The sequence below is a fragment of the Ammodytes marinus genome (genome assembly GCF_949987685.1).
Source record: "Ammodytes marinus genome assembly, chromosome: 15".
In the NCBI taxonomy this organism is placed as follows: domain Eukaryota; kingdom Metazoa; phylum Chordata; class Actinopteri; order Uranoscopiformes; family Ammodytidae; genus Ammodytes; species Ammodytes marinus.
In genome coordinates this window covers 24,674,457-24,690,906 of record NC_137219.1, presented here as the reverse complement: position 1 = coordinate 24,690,906, position 16,450 = coordinate 24,674,457, and the positions used below count along the sequence as shown (strand labels likewise).

General features: G+C 42.4%; 1 protein-coding gene across 4 annotated transcripts in view; it reads left to right on the top strand.

Moving 5' to 3' along the window:
• Nucleotides 1-1,133: 1,133 nt before the first annotated feature.
• Nucleotides 1,134-16,450, top strand: part of daam2 (dishevelled associated activator of morphogenesis 2) — a 110,505-nt gene continuing 95,188 nt past the window's right edge. For all 4 annotated transcript variants that reach the window (XM_080042307.1, XM_080042305.1, XM_080042306.1 and 1 more), the window contains exon 1: nucleotides 1,134-1,286. The gene's annotated coding sequence lies outside the window, so the exon portion shown is untranslated. The remainder of the gene's footprint in view (nucleotides 1,287-16,450) is intronic.

Here is a 16,450-nt window from a genome sequence, read left to right as displayed (position 1 = left end):
GCCCAAATTTTCATTTGACAGCACAGCAGGGGTTGGTATTGTTTCACTCTCCAACACATGTAATGTATCCATGTTTAAGTCCAGGTCCAGGTCAGAGTGGATGGATTACGGGCTGTGAGCAGATCAAAACACCAACCATTCATACTTTTTCCTTCATATTTCACTGGTTTATATGCTTAGCAGCTGTGGGGGGGGCAGCCGGACCTTTGCTTTATTTTTGGGAAACTTCATCGGAGGTAATTTCACAGTAATCTCTCACATTATTAATAGTTGCACTGTTCAAACTGTTTGTGTTGTCCAACTGATCAATGAATATATAATATAATGTCTGTTGTCTGATTTGTGGTTATTACTTCACAAAGGGTTATCTGTTATTGCTTTTCTAAAATATGTAATGCAATGCCATACCTGTTTTGCTACAGGGAGCATTTAAGTCTGTATAAGGTCTGTATATTGTGCGTACATCACCATCTTTAAAGCCCATTATCTCAACATCAGTTTTTTGATTACTCTGAAGCACAAATATCAACTTCTAAAACACTTAATTGTCTGATTTATGATACATTTTGTTCTTAAAAACATGCAGAAAATGCCTTTTCAACACCTGTAGATAGTATTTTTTGATTTATATAATGAAAAAAGGCTCTTCAAAATCTGTTCAGCAAAAATGTTGGACACTAATATATTGTAAAAATTAACTCTGGCTTTATCCAAAATGTCGAGTTTTTTTTTAAATAGATGCAAATGTGGCATACGCACAATTAGATATCGCCAAATATGCACCTATATTTAAACATTTCATAACAAAATGGTCAAAAGAAAAATCATTGTTTTAATGTTTGTAATCAACTGGCAAAGTTTCATGATGATATATATAAGTTATAAAACGTAACCATATTCACCTGCAGTGTCTCACCATAACAAGCTCATGATCAGGCTTGTCATGTCAACATCATCCTCCAACGTGGAGGATGATATTGACGCATGCGCACACAGAGTGGAGAGACAGAGCGACGGACAAGCCAGGCAGAGTGCGGTAGCTTTAAGAAGAGAGGGGAGGCGTGGTGCTGCTGTTTTGACCGACTTGTCAGTGCCTTCACTCTCCACTATCATTCACGCTGAATGAACAGCCCTGCACAGCCAAGCGCTGGGCATCGGCTGGCTATTTATTTAGCCCCAACGCCAGACTTGAGATTGTGTCCACATATTTGCCCAGTGCACAGACAGGGACAAGGGATTATTGTGACCGAGCCAGTTAATTGTTTTCTACGCAACGAAGCTGGAAGGTGAGTTTACGATTTTTACGCAAAGTCAATTTCTGAATGGAGCGGTACCTTGTGATGGTAGGAAGCAAGAGGGATCAAGTCATCGGCTGGTAAATTGTAAAAGCTGTAACCTAGACCCAGCTGCAGTGTTGGATGCTTTTTTGGGTCATTTTTGAAATGGGATTCAAGCACCACTCTTGTGTTTTAAGATGCTACTGTGCTTTGCCTATGCTGTTGTATTTTTTATTTATTTATTGCTCACAATGCCAATTAAGGATCCAACACCTGATTTGAAGCCCGCTTGTCCTCTGGATGCATTAATATTGAAGGGTTTATGGGGAGTTTGAAGTGACTAGTGGCTTAATATTGCCTGCTACCCATCACATTTCGCACGTTATCGACCGCCATTAGATGCCAATTGCATATGCATTTTGTGCGCATGACAGTCTTCCTCCATAGGTTGTTTAATTGTAGATGTGACCTTTGATGACAACATTATCACTTCCCGCTATCAATACCGATATGTGACATAATGATAGAGAGTATGTATTCTCCACATGATGCGCAATGCATTTGACCTGGTTATTAGGCTTCTCCATGTTCACTGGAATACACGGACACATTTTATTTTCCCGTGGCCGTCCAAAGAGGGCGCTGCCTCTCCTCAGCAGCTCTGTCACAGCACATCAGAGTCATACTGCAAAAAAAAAATTGTCTATAAATATATCAAGGCATGAGTCATAACGTTACATTTAGTTTAAATCAGGTGGAGGATTCCCGGATCTGAGTGAGCTTCTCCTTATTTTTTTAATCATGTTTGCTTCAGTTTAATAGCTTTTTCTCCAAGAATAAAAAAGATGAAATGTCACTATAATATTTATTTATAATATATTTATGAACCTCCATATACTTCCCTCTGTTAAGGATGAAGGGAATTATACAACCTCTTTGAAAAATATTTCTTTACTTGTTTGTTGAAAAAAAATCCTACTTTCAGATTAAATTGATTTCTATTTTTATTTTCTGATGATTGACTCTTCTTGCAGTGGGCACCTCATCCTATTCTCCTCCTGAGCTCCAGCAACTTTTCAGGACGTGTTTTCCATCCAAACATATAATATTTACTTCTGTAGCAGAACACGGGCCTCTCCTCATAACCTGGCTGTTCTAAACTGCAGCACGCATCAAACAATTAATATGCCGTTGATTGGTAAAGGATTTTTATTCTCCTACATCAGTTACATAATTGCTGTCCCCCCCACCCCCTCCCCAACCAACATTCTACATTTGCAATCAGAAAAACAAAGCTAAATGCTAGTACACTTGAGGGCATCCATACCTCTTAAAGCCCACACTGTTTGTCAATCTATTGGATGGGGATCGTATCGAGAGCTATTTAATCTAACTGAACATCTGGCAGTGATGGCAGCTTTGAGAGCCTCCTGCTCAGTTGTTTAGGCTTTGCAAGCGTAGCACCATGCTAAGCACTACAGGGCTCCAGACTAACTTTTTTCATTGGGTGCACCGGTGCGCCTAACTTTTTCATCTAGGTGCACCAGCATATATTTTGGGTGCACCAAATTAGTGCTGCATGAATTGGAGAAATGCGATTATAGTGGCCAATATTGCGATTTGCGACGCAATATAATAAATGGTAGGCTATTATGATTCTACTTTCTTGGTTTTCAAGGAAGATTTGAGAATATTGACAGCTTCGATACCTGATCTCAATTTAAAACAAGCACATATTAAGAATCAGTGAAAATATAAAAAATAAAGCTTCTACTAGGCCTATACTGTTTTCAAAATAATAAAAATTATAGTTAAAAAATGTAATAAAAAAAAAAAATACTTCCCCATTAAAATAAATGCATTCTTCCAAAGACAATAGTCTTTATAAGCATTATCGAGTCTCCTTATCGATCCGGGTCTTTATCGATACCACTATCCATACTTTTCTATTATTTTGTTGAAAGATAACTGGTATTATTGCTTTAATTGCCCATAAGATGATCAGAGCTCAAGATAGGATGTTAAACAGGTCATAATTCCATAGTTAGGCTACTATCTATTTTATATTGCTGAAAAAACAAGTTTTTCACCAAAACTGTATTATTAAAATTTCTCTCCAAAAACCAAATTTTTTTTTTTTTTGTTACATTTGAACACACCATGATGACCTTTTATTTACCTTTGCCTAAAATTTATATTACCGAGGTGACCTGAACACAACACATTTGACACCGTTAGCAACTTTTTTTAAGCTAACTAGCTCTATATCACATGCTATATCCTGCCGATTTTAACATGGATTTGAAAACTGGATAACTATTTTTAACTGACAGGACTTTCTACACCGTCCGGTTGTATGATAACTACCGCTGCTTTGAATGACTGTTGATGCGCACGGTGCCGACTCTCTGAGCCCGTCTGCAGCAGCAGCTGTGCGCATTTTTTTTATTTTTTTGGACTACAGGTAGACGGATACTGAGTTGAAGGAGTTTTTTTTCAACCCAAAGACAGTTCATGGTAGGCAACTCTTTTATATGCCTTTGTTTTCCGTCACAGTTCAGCATGGATGCTGCTGCGCGTCGGCGTCCATGTTTGTTTGTTTACTCTGCTGTCGACTCGGCAACCGTCTTGCACGCCGTGTAGGTGCGCGCGCAGATACACCGACACACACACACACACACACCCTGGCTGTGTCTTGATTCAGAGACCACGCACTTGGTAGGACGCAGTCTCGCGGTCTATGAAGGCTATAGCCTATGAAGGCCGATTTTAAGGCCGGTTTTAAGGCCAACGAGCCTTGTTAAACGAGACGGTCTCCGCAGGTCTCCGTTTACGAGCATTTCCGGTTTACGTAACAAGCCGTTACCTTGCGTGACGACTCGCTGCTCCTGTGCTGCCTAGCAACCCTGATTGCTGCCAACGGAGACAGCCCTGTCAGCGGAGGAAAAAAGAAAAATAAGTTGTCTACCAGACGAAAAGAAAAAAAAGTACAAGAAAAAAAGAAAGGAAGATAAAAGTTAAGAAGATGGAGCAACACGTTGCTGTTTTGTTATTTTTTATTTTATTTTATGCAATCTCTGAAAAAAACGCAATGAATCTTGGGATATGTTGGGCCACGAAGGATACATCTGATGCAGCCTTCAAAACTGCTTCAAAACCGTGAAACGAAGGCTGCATTTCACGACCGCATATGAGGAGCCTTGCAAGGAGCCTTGCAAATGGGACAGCCTTTGCGCGCCGCTATGACGCAATCGGTCTTCAAATGCAGCCTACGAGGCCGGTTCCAAGACCGCAACCCCTGAATCAAGACACAGCCACTGTCAGAGGGGCGCTACCAAAAAGACGAGAGGAGCAGTTGGAACGTATAGACACACGCGCGCACATTTATCCTACATTGAATCGCAATCGCAGCAGCCAATTTTGCGGTTATGTAATTGCACTAGCTGCTCACATCGCAATTAGATGAATCGTGCAGCACAACACCCAATATTACATTTAATATGACGTGATCAATTTCAGGTGCACTGGTGCGACCAGTGGAAATATCTGGTCGCACTCCACAGATTTTTGGGCGCATGTGCGCCCAAATTAGGCGCACTCTGGAGCCCTGCACTAAAATCATCCCCTCCCCTCCCCTCCCCTCCCTCCTCTCTCCACACAGCTTTGCCTGTAAAGGAGTACTTAATATCTGCTACATTCTTCCTACTGGATCAAGAATGGTGGGAGTGTCCACGTAAGCCCTTTGCTGTTTTTCTGGCCAAAGTTCAGAAAAAAAAAGAGAAACAAACATTTCAAATAATTCTTACGGATGAAAGGATTGAAAGGGCTTATGAAGTAGAAATGACATTTTAATCATTGCTAACCCTTCAGGAGTAAGTGGCTGGCCAGGATTTGTCCATGTAAGGCATGCCCACGGAATTTTCAACAATGTGTTAATGCACGATACTCTACTACAGCCAGGCATCAATAGGCTGCTGCCCAGTGAACCCCACAGACTGTGTGTGTTAATGGACAACATGAGCGCTGGATGGATTTATTGAAAAGCCCGGCACTATGGCTGGCTGGCTGGATATACTGTACACCTCCTAAAGCTGAGCTGCATCCACTGGAGCTTTTTAATATGCTCTAAGCTTTTTCACAGGTTCAGCCTTCGGGGCATGTCAAAAATCATACGTATAAAACTGGAATATGTGTCTGTTTACCCCCTCACATCCGACACAAGAGCAGCTGCTGCAGCAATTTGGCTTAGCTGGCCGTATTTTTTAAGTTTCCCAGTTTTGATTATAGTAGTACATAATATCCTTGTCCAGCTATACCTGTGTGTTTTCAGAAGGGAAGGAGGCAAGAATAACAGGACAGGACATCCAAGAGTAACAAAGCCACTGGGCTGAGGTGCTGAGGTCCGTCTGGCTGTGCCCCCTGCTGACTAAAGTGGAGGGTATAGTGAACTTCTGGTTGTGTGTGTGTTAGGATTGCTTCTGTTTGAGGAAGGATGGCTTGTAGGCGTTCAGGTGGATGTGTGTGTTTTGACCATGTATGGGGCTGGCCATATGGTACATGGCTGCAGCATGAACATCTTTTGCCAGCAGAGGAAAGACAGAGCAATGGTTTCCACCTGTCTGAGGCAGAGGTTTACTCACTTCTACCTGGGATGGAAGTTTTGATTGGCAATTGTTTCTGATATCATTGGGCCCTTGAAGGTGATAATCTGATATGGCGGGCAAGATAGGTCACTCAGTAGGTTTATATGCACATTTAAGTGGATCTACGGTTATAGCTCAACTAGGCCATTTCATTGGACTACGGCCCTTGTCCCAGTATATAAGCACCAGAGGGGAAACAATTGATTGACCAAAGTATGTCCGACTCAGCTACGATAAGTGGTGATTTGCCCCCTGTCAGCTGCTTTTGGCTTGCTTGTATTGGACCCTTTTTCGGTTGACCTATTACGTCCTAGACAAAATAACAGACTAACACATGTTCTACTGTTAGTGAGCAGCAGACTGGTACCATGTTGAGTGGTGATGTGGATAACTCTACAGCGCTGTACATTTAGTATGTGCTGCACACACATGTTTCTTCTTCTTCCTTGGTTGTTGTTGTTTTTTTTTTCCTGCCCTGGGTTTTTTTCAAAACCCAGGGCAAGAGACTGTAGAGCATGTGCAGAGCCTAACCCTGGCCAGTTAGGGTCTGATTGAGACATACACATGCAAGATGCATGAGTTATTCCACTCCTGATCTCATTATCTTGGTGTGTTAGTTTGAGTTTCAGAAATTAGATTTAGTATGATTTAGACGGACTGGCCTGTCACACAACTCTGGTTTCAGTCAGACTAACACAATAATTTAATTTTTTCTTCCAACATCATGTTCACATACGTGTTAATAGCTACCCTGCTAAAGGCTTCTGTATGTTGTGTGAAGCTGTTTCACTGGTTCATTGTATGCTTTATAATGGGCACATTTGGTCCAATTGAGACTTTTGTTGAATCAGTATTCAACAGGTCATTACATCATCCAGATGAGCACTGAGCCCCCCCCCCCCCCCCCATGTACACAGCACTTGCACCCTTTTAGTTGAGCATTCCAAGTCAATGGCTTTGTCCTAGTGTTACCTCATAAACCTTGCATCCCACAAGTTTGCCCGCCACTGTGCATGTATGAGGCCTTGGGTGGTGGATAAGCAGGCAGCATGCTGGCTTACTGTATATCTGTGCAGAGCTTTCTGGCACGGAGTAAAGGAGCCTGGAAGTAATTAGCAGTGAGGTTTTAATCCTTTACCAGACTGTTTGTTGTCTGTTAAAAGTGCCCCCCCCTTTTTTTCTACCAATCCTCATTTACTAGTGGTTATGACCCCTGTCCCACCCCACCCCCCAAAAGCATAGAAAGGTTTACATGTTGGTGATATACATACTCTCTTCAGTTGGATCCACAAAGATCTAAAAAACAAAAATGTATGTTCACATCTTTATCTTTACTCTGCTAAGGGTCATTCCTTTAGTATGAGTATGGCTCTGGTTTACTTACTTTTTTAATGGGGGTGCGAGATTTAAAAATACGTTTTGGTTTTATTTGAGGTTAATATACCTTGAAATGTATTTATGTTGTTTATATAATAAAAGTTGACAGATACCTGATGTCTGGTTGCTACAGGTTCTGGTCTGTTTCTCCAGTACAGTAGTTGGGAATGAAAACCCTGGTAGACTCTTGGCATCAGATCAGCATTGTGGTTACCCAACTGTGAAGCAGTGCTTTGATATGATCTTGATGTACATTTGCTGGCACTTATTCCTTAATAATAATGTGTATCTCTTTGCGTCACACTTCCATCCTAGTCTTGTTATTGTGGTAAAGTTACGCAACTATCGATCTATTTACCACGATGGCTTGGAAAGCCCAATATCCACATAGGCCATGTGTCATACCTGTTTGATGAACGAGGAAACCTCTCGTCCAATGGGAGCTATTAAACTAAACAGCGCTTGACACTTTGCATTCTTCCGCTGCCCCCCCCCTCCCTCTCCCTTTTCTTCCTCCGCAATCTGTCCCTGTAGTGTAATTTCCTGCCCGTCTCACCAGACACACACACACACACTCTCTTTCCAAATCTAAAAAAAAAACAAGTCACGCAAGGATCTAGTTAATTAAAATATCATACTTTATTATAGGATAGACACCTCACGCACTATTCTCCCACTTCTGCACTATGTGTCATTGTTTGCTTGGCGTTTGTGTACTCAGGCCACTGTAGTGTTTTTGGAAACAGTAGCTCGCTACCTTGACTACCTGATTAGACTTGCATGCTTCCACCACTGGAATAAATTACAGGCAATTTCAGTCTCAGTTTCAGTCGCGAGTACCAATTCTACGCAAGCTCGCCTGTGGCTACGGTAAAGGTGGTATTTTGCGTTAAGTGATAATGAGGACCGGATGGCTGGTTCTTCAATCACATCAGGTCTGAACACACAGGGAGCAGGTGCTCATGGTAAGATTGGATTTTTAATGTCTAGAGGAATTATTATCCTATCACTGGGAATAATTTAGCACTAGGGGGTAATGGAGGTTGAAAATATCCTAATATATCTTGACTTCCTGACAGCCCCCCCTCCACCCCCTCTCAGAAAACTATCTAAATAAAACGGTTGTTTCAGTCCCCTGTCTCCATGTAGTCACAGGCAATTAGCTCCCGTCAAAATATGCTGCTGGACAGAGGGTTGCGACTCGGGCATCCAAACCCATTGCTCCTGCCCCTTACGTTTTGGCTAATATCACTCTGAACTAGCAAGAAAGGGCCAGATAGATTTTGTCAGTAGATGGAAGGAGGGGTGCAGGGGTTCCACTTTGGACCTGTGCACGTGCTACCTCTCTGAGCACAAAGCAGCTCTTTCACTTGGGAGCCGGAGCACATATGGAATCGTTTATCAAACCTCCAGTGCGTCAATCCTCCCCGTATTCTTCTCGGCTGCAGGTTTCCCCCTCACCTCCGCATCTCAGATTAATTTACAGAAATGAATCTGGCTTTTCCCTCTGAAATAAGCTTTAAATGCTGCACATGTAGATGCTCTCCCATTGGCGCATCCTCCTTGGTACTCTTCAATACCTTTTTAATATAAACACCTTACTGCCTCGAGGTGGGTGTACCACCTACACTCATCCACATGAGGTAGATCATTTCATAGTGATGCATTTCTTCAAATTGGGCCAGTGGAGTTTATAACAATTCATCCACTGATACTTTCACCATGTGCCATTTGGCTTCAATTACAGCTTTCTAACTATTTCACCTACTTTCAGGTTATGTGATCTTAATTCAAGGTCTGCCTTTTAGTAGATTTTGCTTTCGTCGAATTTATTAATGTCAACCCAAAATTCTAGGAACGCTATTTTAACAGTAACACGATAAGAGCGTGACATCATCTCTAAGGATCTGCCTCTAAACTGCACAGCTGGGTGTAGATAACGGAGCAGCTTGGATGTTTATTTTTTCCCCTTCTGCATTCCAGCTTCTTATTTATAATGGCTGTGATATGCAGCTCGGGGGGTTACTTCTATAAAAGGAAGTTTGAAGATTTTTGCCGATCCACTCGAGGGGAGGCTTGCATGCATGCCACATTTAGATTTCCAAGAGACGGACATCAATCATTCGGTAAAAGAATGGCGAGTTTGGCTTAGGTCAAAGACAGTTGGAGACATGACTGAAAAAAGCAGACACTGCAGAATCCCTCTTTTGTATCATCCAGGTGTTTTGAAGTTCTTGTTTGTTCTCCTCTCTTATTAGTCAAAAATGCAATTAGCAATTGCCAAAGCAGATGTGTGAAATGATCATAATAGATGCAGCTCTCTGTCAGAGGTCAAACCTATGTTTTTTGTTGAGAATGGACTCTACACATGGTGAACTGTGGGGAAAGTCGACCTTTGACATGTGACTTGGTGAACTGCATGGCTGGCCCTCTAAGGAACAGAGCTGTGTTTACAAAGAGTCTCTCATTATGGACTTTAGATAGCTAATGGCATTCAGAATCCATCCAGAGTCATGTGGCTTTGTTTTGCCTGGGACTTGCAGCGCAGTTCAGCCAGTTCATCTTTAACCTGAGGAGTTCATCTGCTTGCAAGCTAAGTAGCTACGGTACCTATTGCAAAACCGAGGACAAATCATTTGGCACAGATTGTCTGCCCCTGGGTTTTTCTTATGCATTGTGCGTTTCCCATAATCAAATCCTCCCTAAATTAGCCTAATGTCCTCAACACTAAAATCCAGATGTCCTTAGTGGCCTGACACCCCATTTTAATGTCTAGCAGATGGAATTTGTAGTGGTGGATTGTGCTGAAAACAGATTACCATAATGAGGTCATTTACCAATGAACTGTGTGGGTTTTGGCAAAACCATCTAATAGAGGCCCATACCAGCCCTCTGACTTTCTAAAGTTATTTACAGGTTAAAAATCCCAGAAAGAATGCTGAGTACTTGCTTGGACCACTGAGCAGCCTTTCCTAGAACGGTGTTTGTCTACAGAGTGCAATTCACTGTGAGGGGGCCTCCTCACAAGAGGTACGGCATAGCATGTACTTCTTTGGGCTGTGTTATTGTAACTATCGGATCTTCCTCTTTCCCTCCCTTCCTCCGTCTCCTTGGTGGATGAGGGTCCTTTTTCTCTGCCCTGTGCGGTTCTGTTTGTGTGTTTGATTGTGGGAAAATGTCTTAACTGTCCGTGAGAGTCCCCCGCTCTCTGGACTGGCTTTTCCCTTGGGGTCCTCCAGGCTTGGAGAGGCTTGAGCTCCACCACTGCTCTGGGGCCCCTCTGCTCCCAGCAGCCCCTAGAGGTTGTACTGGTTGCAGAATTCCACTGCCCTGTCTTTCGAGGCCCAGAATCACTTGACCAAGACGTTTTTATTATTATTATAAGCAGTCCACTGTCTTTATAGCCAGGCTTGACAATGACAACAAAGTTTATCTTTTGAAAAGGAGGAGATCCTTCAGGCGTCTGAGCACAGTGATAAAGAAGCCTGGCCAAATGCACTCCCTACCAATGAATCATTTCAGATTGGGTGCTGAGATGGAGACATGTGACACAGAGTGTTGAGAATGGGCCAGGCTGTGGAGGGTTTACTTTGGCAACTCCTGCAGAATGTCCTGGCTCCAACGTCGGTTGGTATTGAACCTGAGATAGGTTGAGTTTATAGCTCTGAATTTGCAGCTTTGTTAATGAGACGTGTTCTGGTTCATGTAGAGTATATTTCATTGGACTGAGGGAATTGCCTCATTAAACTAAGTCTGTGGCTTTTTGTGTATTTAAATTTTGAATTCCACTTTTCCTGTCAATGCATTCAGTTGCCACTGACGTTGATACATTGGTAGAGTTTTAGTTTCACATCAGTTTCATGGGATTCCCCCTGAAGTACAGGGTTTGTTTCATTCTCCCGTAATACAGTAGTGTAACTGGAGGTTATCAGATTAAATTCAACAATGACATACCTGTGTTTGACTTTAAACTGTCGTTCTTAAAACAGCAATAAAACTCCCACCTTCATCCTCAATTCAATTTCAGCAACTGTAATTCCCTTCGCTGGTGTGTGACAAATGCTTTTATCAAAGTGTTCTAAAGCTGGAGCCTCTTAATAGGATTGAACATTTAGATCTTGTCTTCTTGGCTTTTTCCTTTGTAATCCATCATAATTATCTTATACTACCCTCACCTGCAGGGTTTGGAAGCCATACAACCATGAATTGTTCGACCCAAGACAGAAAGAATGGTTTGAACATACAGTATCAGGAAAAACCCTCCCCAGTGAGGGGAGTATATGTTTTAAAACCAAAAGCCATTGTTGAACAGTAAAACATTTTACAAGCTCAACACTGTCAGTCTTCTTGGTAAGACTTTTTGTTTTACTAAATTTGGCTTCTATACCTTCCCACGCATGTCTTTCCAATCATTCAATGACTTTATGGTGCAGTTCAAATCTCTTAAGTAGGATGGAAAGCTGTGACAGACATTTTAACTGTGTTCTACAGGCTCTCTCCAAGCCTGTGATGCATCATCCGAGCTAAGTGCCATCTCATTGTGTTGGAGCTTTGAGATGGATGGCCGAGTGCGCTTAAGGGTCCAGGAATGATAACAAATGGTTTGCTTCTTTTTTTTTATTGTTGCTATCGAGTAACTAAACAGACAAACACCATCTGAAGAGTGGACGTGAGCCATAGATCCTTCATACCCGACAAAGTTCTTCTCAAAAACTCCTTTTCGCCAAGCGTCGAACCGCGTGGTTGGCAACAACTAAAGCATTGAGAGAGCGTATGAATAGGGGTCTGTCTCAGGAGAGGCTAGTTGAAATGGGGCCTGTTTTTGCTTTTATCCCTCTGGAGAGAGGCAGAGTGATCTCGCACAGGTTGTTGTACTGGCATTGCACTTCAAATGGACCTTTTTGAAAGGCAAGGCGTTTATTTGCGCTGCGTTATAAACTGTGTCATTTTCCCCAGATCTAGCAACCGTGGGTGTTCTCCATCACCGGCACACTTTGCCAGGCCATTTCTTCCTCACCGTTTGGTTGGGATGTTCTTACATATTAACCTGTGACGCTACCCCTAACTCCCCATCCTTACCTGCTGTTGGTATTTTTCCCCGGTCTACTATCATTCTAAAAAAAGGATACTTTTTCTATCTATACTTTCCATGATCGGATAACCCATGTGGTTCTCGTGCAAATCCTGGGTCTTCTTTCCATTTTTAAAGTTTTGCAGATGGAGAGTGGGGGGAAGCATGTTAAAACAGTTGTCATCCTCCTTTTGTAAAACACTCCCCACTACCTCATGGTGAATATCACAGGTGGACATCAGGTGACCATTGTGTTGCTGTTCTTTTGGTTACTGGGATACTGCCTCCCTCCCCCCCCATCCTCCTCCACATCCTCCTTAGCATGGTGCAGCAGCCTCTCAGAGCAGTGGGCTGTTTTTCTTCTCCTTTCCACTTGTATAAACCAGGGGACTATCTGCCATCAGCATTCAGGAAGTGCGGGGGTAAACAAATGACAGGAGCCAGCGAAGGGAAACTCAAATGACCCAGGATATGTCCTAAGCAATCACGCAGAAGCGGGGTTATTTTTGGGTAGTTTCTGTATCTATGGACATTGTGTTTTCATAAGGCCTTATTTTTTATTTGTTTATGTGTCCGGGCCAGGCAAACTCGTTTTCCTGCACTCTGAGATTACATTGGTTGGGGAAAAAATTAAGTGGGTTTGCTGCTTCCTTTTCATTGGAAGCGTCATCATCCCTGACTTTGCCGAGTGGCGCATGATGCAATTTCTTTTCCAGGCCTGCCATTGACTAATTAGTTATTTAGAGTGTATTCACTTGCAATACAGTCAGTTCTTTGCCTCTGCGGTCGTGTAGCTCCCGTCTAACTCCTCTCCACTAATGTGCCTTTTGGCTGTGGTTGCTGTCACTTCTTTATGCTATTTCTGGTGTGCAGTTTAAAAGGAAGGATAAGGGTTTGCCTTGGCAATTTTCAAAACGAGTGTCAATATGAGAGAAATGCAACACCTTGAGCCTGTGTCCATCTAAACAGAGCCTTATATATTTCTTTAGGCAGTGATCCATATAGACATTTTTTAAAGTTCATCCACCCCCATCCACCACCTCTCATTTACCCATTACCTTCAGGGTTGGCTACCATCAGCTGTGCCGTGTAGCAAGAGGACATTAAAAGATACTGTTATCATCGGAGAAAGAGAGGGAGATTAAGAGGTGAAATAGGTGGGGGGGTGGGGGGGGTCAGCTAAATCACACTGATCCTAGGACAGTAACCATGTCCTTAACCACATGTACTGGGATTGACCCTAGATGGGGGCTGGATTAGAGGTATTAGGCAGGCGGACTAGACCCTTCATGCAGACTTTTAATCTGCTATCAATCAATACACGTCACTGTTAACCAACCCCCCAACCTCTATTCTGCTAACCTTTCAAACTACATTTTTTTATGCATACTTAACTGCCTCAATGACTGAGGTGATCATCTTTAACATATATGGATCTTTACCTTATATGGATGTGTGCTTTTTTTTCTAGTCATACTACTGAAAGTTAAGTAATTGGTTGTGGAGTGCTGATGGGAGTGACATTTTGAGCAAAACATTGAGCTGTGTATGTGACCGTAAAGGTCTTGATAAAAATATTTACGGAGTAATGACAATTTGGCAAAGATAATTAGATGAGATTTTTAGTGAACTTAGTGTGAGGTTGGAGCATATGATTTGTACCTTCCATTTAAGTTAATGTAAAGGCTGCAATACACTGATAGCATGATTTGTATAGTTCCCAAGTTCATAGACTGAAGCAGGAAGATATTTAATTCGTATAAAAGTGTCATCTTTCTTCAAATCTTTTTTGAATTGCTCCAAGGCAGCTTCTAAAAAACCGCCTTCCCTTCCTCTCTCACTCTTTCCCCTTCCTTGGATCTCCACCATGGCTCATGTGCTGGGCCCTGATTCGCTGCCAGGTTGCCTTGACGACTGGAGCGCAGTACATAAACTGGGCGATGTTTGGGGAGCGCGGCGTCGTGAGGCAGGAAATCTTGAGCATTCTTTATCTCTCACCCCGTGGATGTTGCTCTCAGCCGTTCTCAGTGGGGAACTGGAGCCACATAAGCAAATGGGAAGCCTTCTTCTTTTTCTATCAGGTCCTATTTTCCAACTTTGTTTGTAAGCCAGAGATAAATAAACTCTCTTGAGTTCTGGAACAACCTATGCCTATTTTTCTTTCAACAGTGGGAAGAAAAATGAAAGGAGGGAAAAGGAGAAATCGTTAGCGAGAGCCAGAAAAATTAGCAGTACGTTCAAATATGATCAACCTCAAGGAGCTTTCTCAACGATGGCTGAATTTTTCATTCATTCTGACTTCCATTCAGAATTCTTATTTTTGTCACGCAACACAAGACTCAATTCACCGATGAGTGAGCATGCATCCTCCACTGCACTATATACGGCCTAAACATGCATGGACTCACTGTATATAGCACAGATGAATGAACACACTCTCTAACCCTCATTACATTGCCTTCCTGACATTCCATCCAAGCTTTGAGGAAGAGGAAAGGGATCTGCTGATGGGCGGCCTTGTTGGTCTGGCCCATGAAACAGAATGGAGGGAAGCAACCTGCTGTGATGCATTTGTATGTTGCATTCATTTGAACACACACACACACACACACACACACACACACACACACACACACACACACACACACACACACACACACACACACACACACACACACACACACACACACACACACACACACACACACACACACACACACACACACACACACACACACACACACACACACAACTTCACAAGCACACAAACTTGCTTAGAAACAAAGTGCTAAAGCAGACCGATCATAAATCTGTTTCATACTTTTGGCTACTGGTCAGTGCAGTGGTGTGCAGTTCATTTCCCAGACCTGTCCTTTTTACCTGTTGTTTTGCATTTGTATACACTTCAACTTAAAACACTTAAGTAAGTACTTAGTAATATACATTACACAGTTGTTTCCGTTAAACCTAGAACATGATGAACAATACTGATTACGATATGCAAATGCTGAGATTTAGGATTTACATTGTGTTGCGCTTCAAACACTGAAAACGAAAGGAAGATGTGGGAAAAATGGCCCCAATCAATGTTGTACAATTTTGGGATTATTTGTGGTTTGAGAAGACAGATGTGCAGCATAAAGCACATCGAAAAGCACCACAACCATGACAAGTGTAAGGCGAAAAAGTGTAGGGATGTTTGGAGACGCTGTAGCCCAACTGTGGATGACCATTGCCAGACAATCTGTATGAAAAGGGATCATAAAGGCACAATCAAAATGAAAATTGAAATATCCGTCAGAAAAAGTGCGATTCAATATTCATTCTAACTTTATTTAATGTCGATAGCGCAAGCTCTCATTTACAACGATGCTGAGAGTGTACAACACATACGGCTCGCCCATAGAGGGCGATAGGGCGCCGCCCTCCTTGAGCCATATCAGCAAAAAACGAAAATATAATTATGAATAATAATGATGTTTTTTTGTTTTTTTTTGTATTAATAATCATAATTTATGATTTCAATACAGTTTTTACCTGCATCTAAGTCTGAATATCATTGTACAATCAGCGTCTGTGCTCTGTACCGTCACTCTGGGGCGATGTCGGGCTGGTTGAAAATCGCCCCCAGCGCTCTCATAGACATCAATGTAAAACTTTTTTTTTTCAAACTGCAAGCCTCGCAATGCAATCTCTATGGGTTCCGGGGGTGCTCGCCCTAACGTGTTGTCGTCATACGTACAGTAAACAATAAACCAATTACAGTGACTGATACAGTCACATGTCCAGTATGCAGCCCAGAGCGGTCATATTCAAGACCAACACAACTTTATATCAACTCAGGCTAGGCTGGCAAGCTACTTACTTGATCGGACTCGGACTAGGTCTTTCCCAGACAAAATGTAACCATCAAGCAAGTATCTACCAAGATGGATTGGGGGATCTTATAAACGCGGATTTTCACGGGGCTCGTTTGAACGGCTAACGAGGCTAGCAGGATGCTAATGCGCTAACGCTCTGTCCTGCTGCCGCTGCATGATGATATGGACTGTATACTGGCTTTTTATCCATCCTGATGGCAG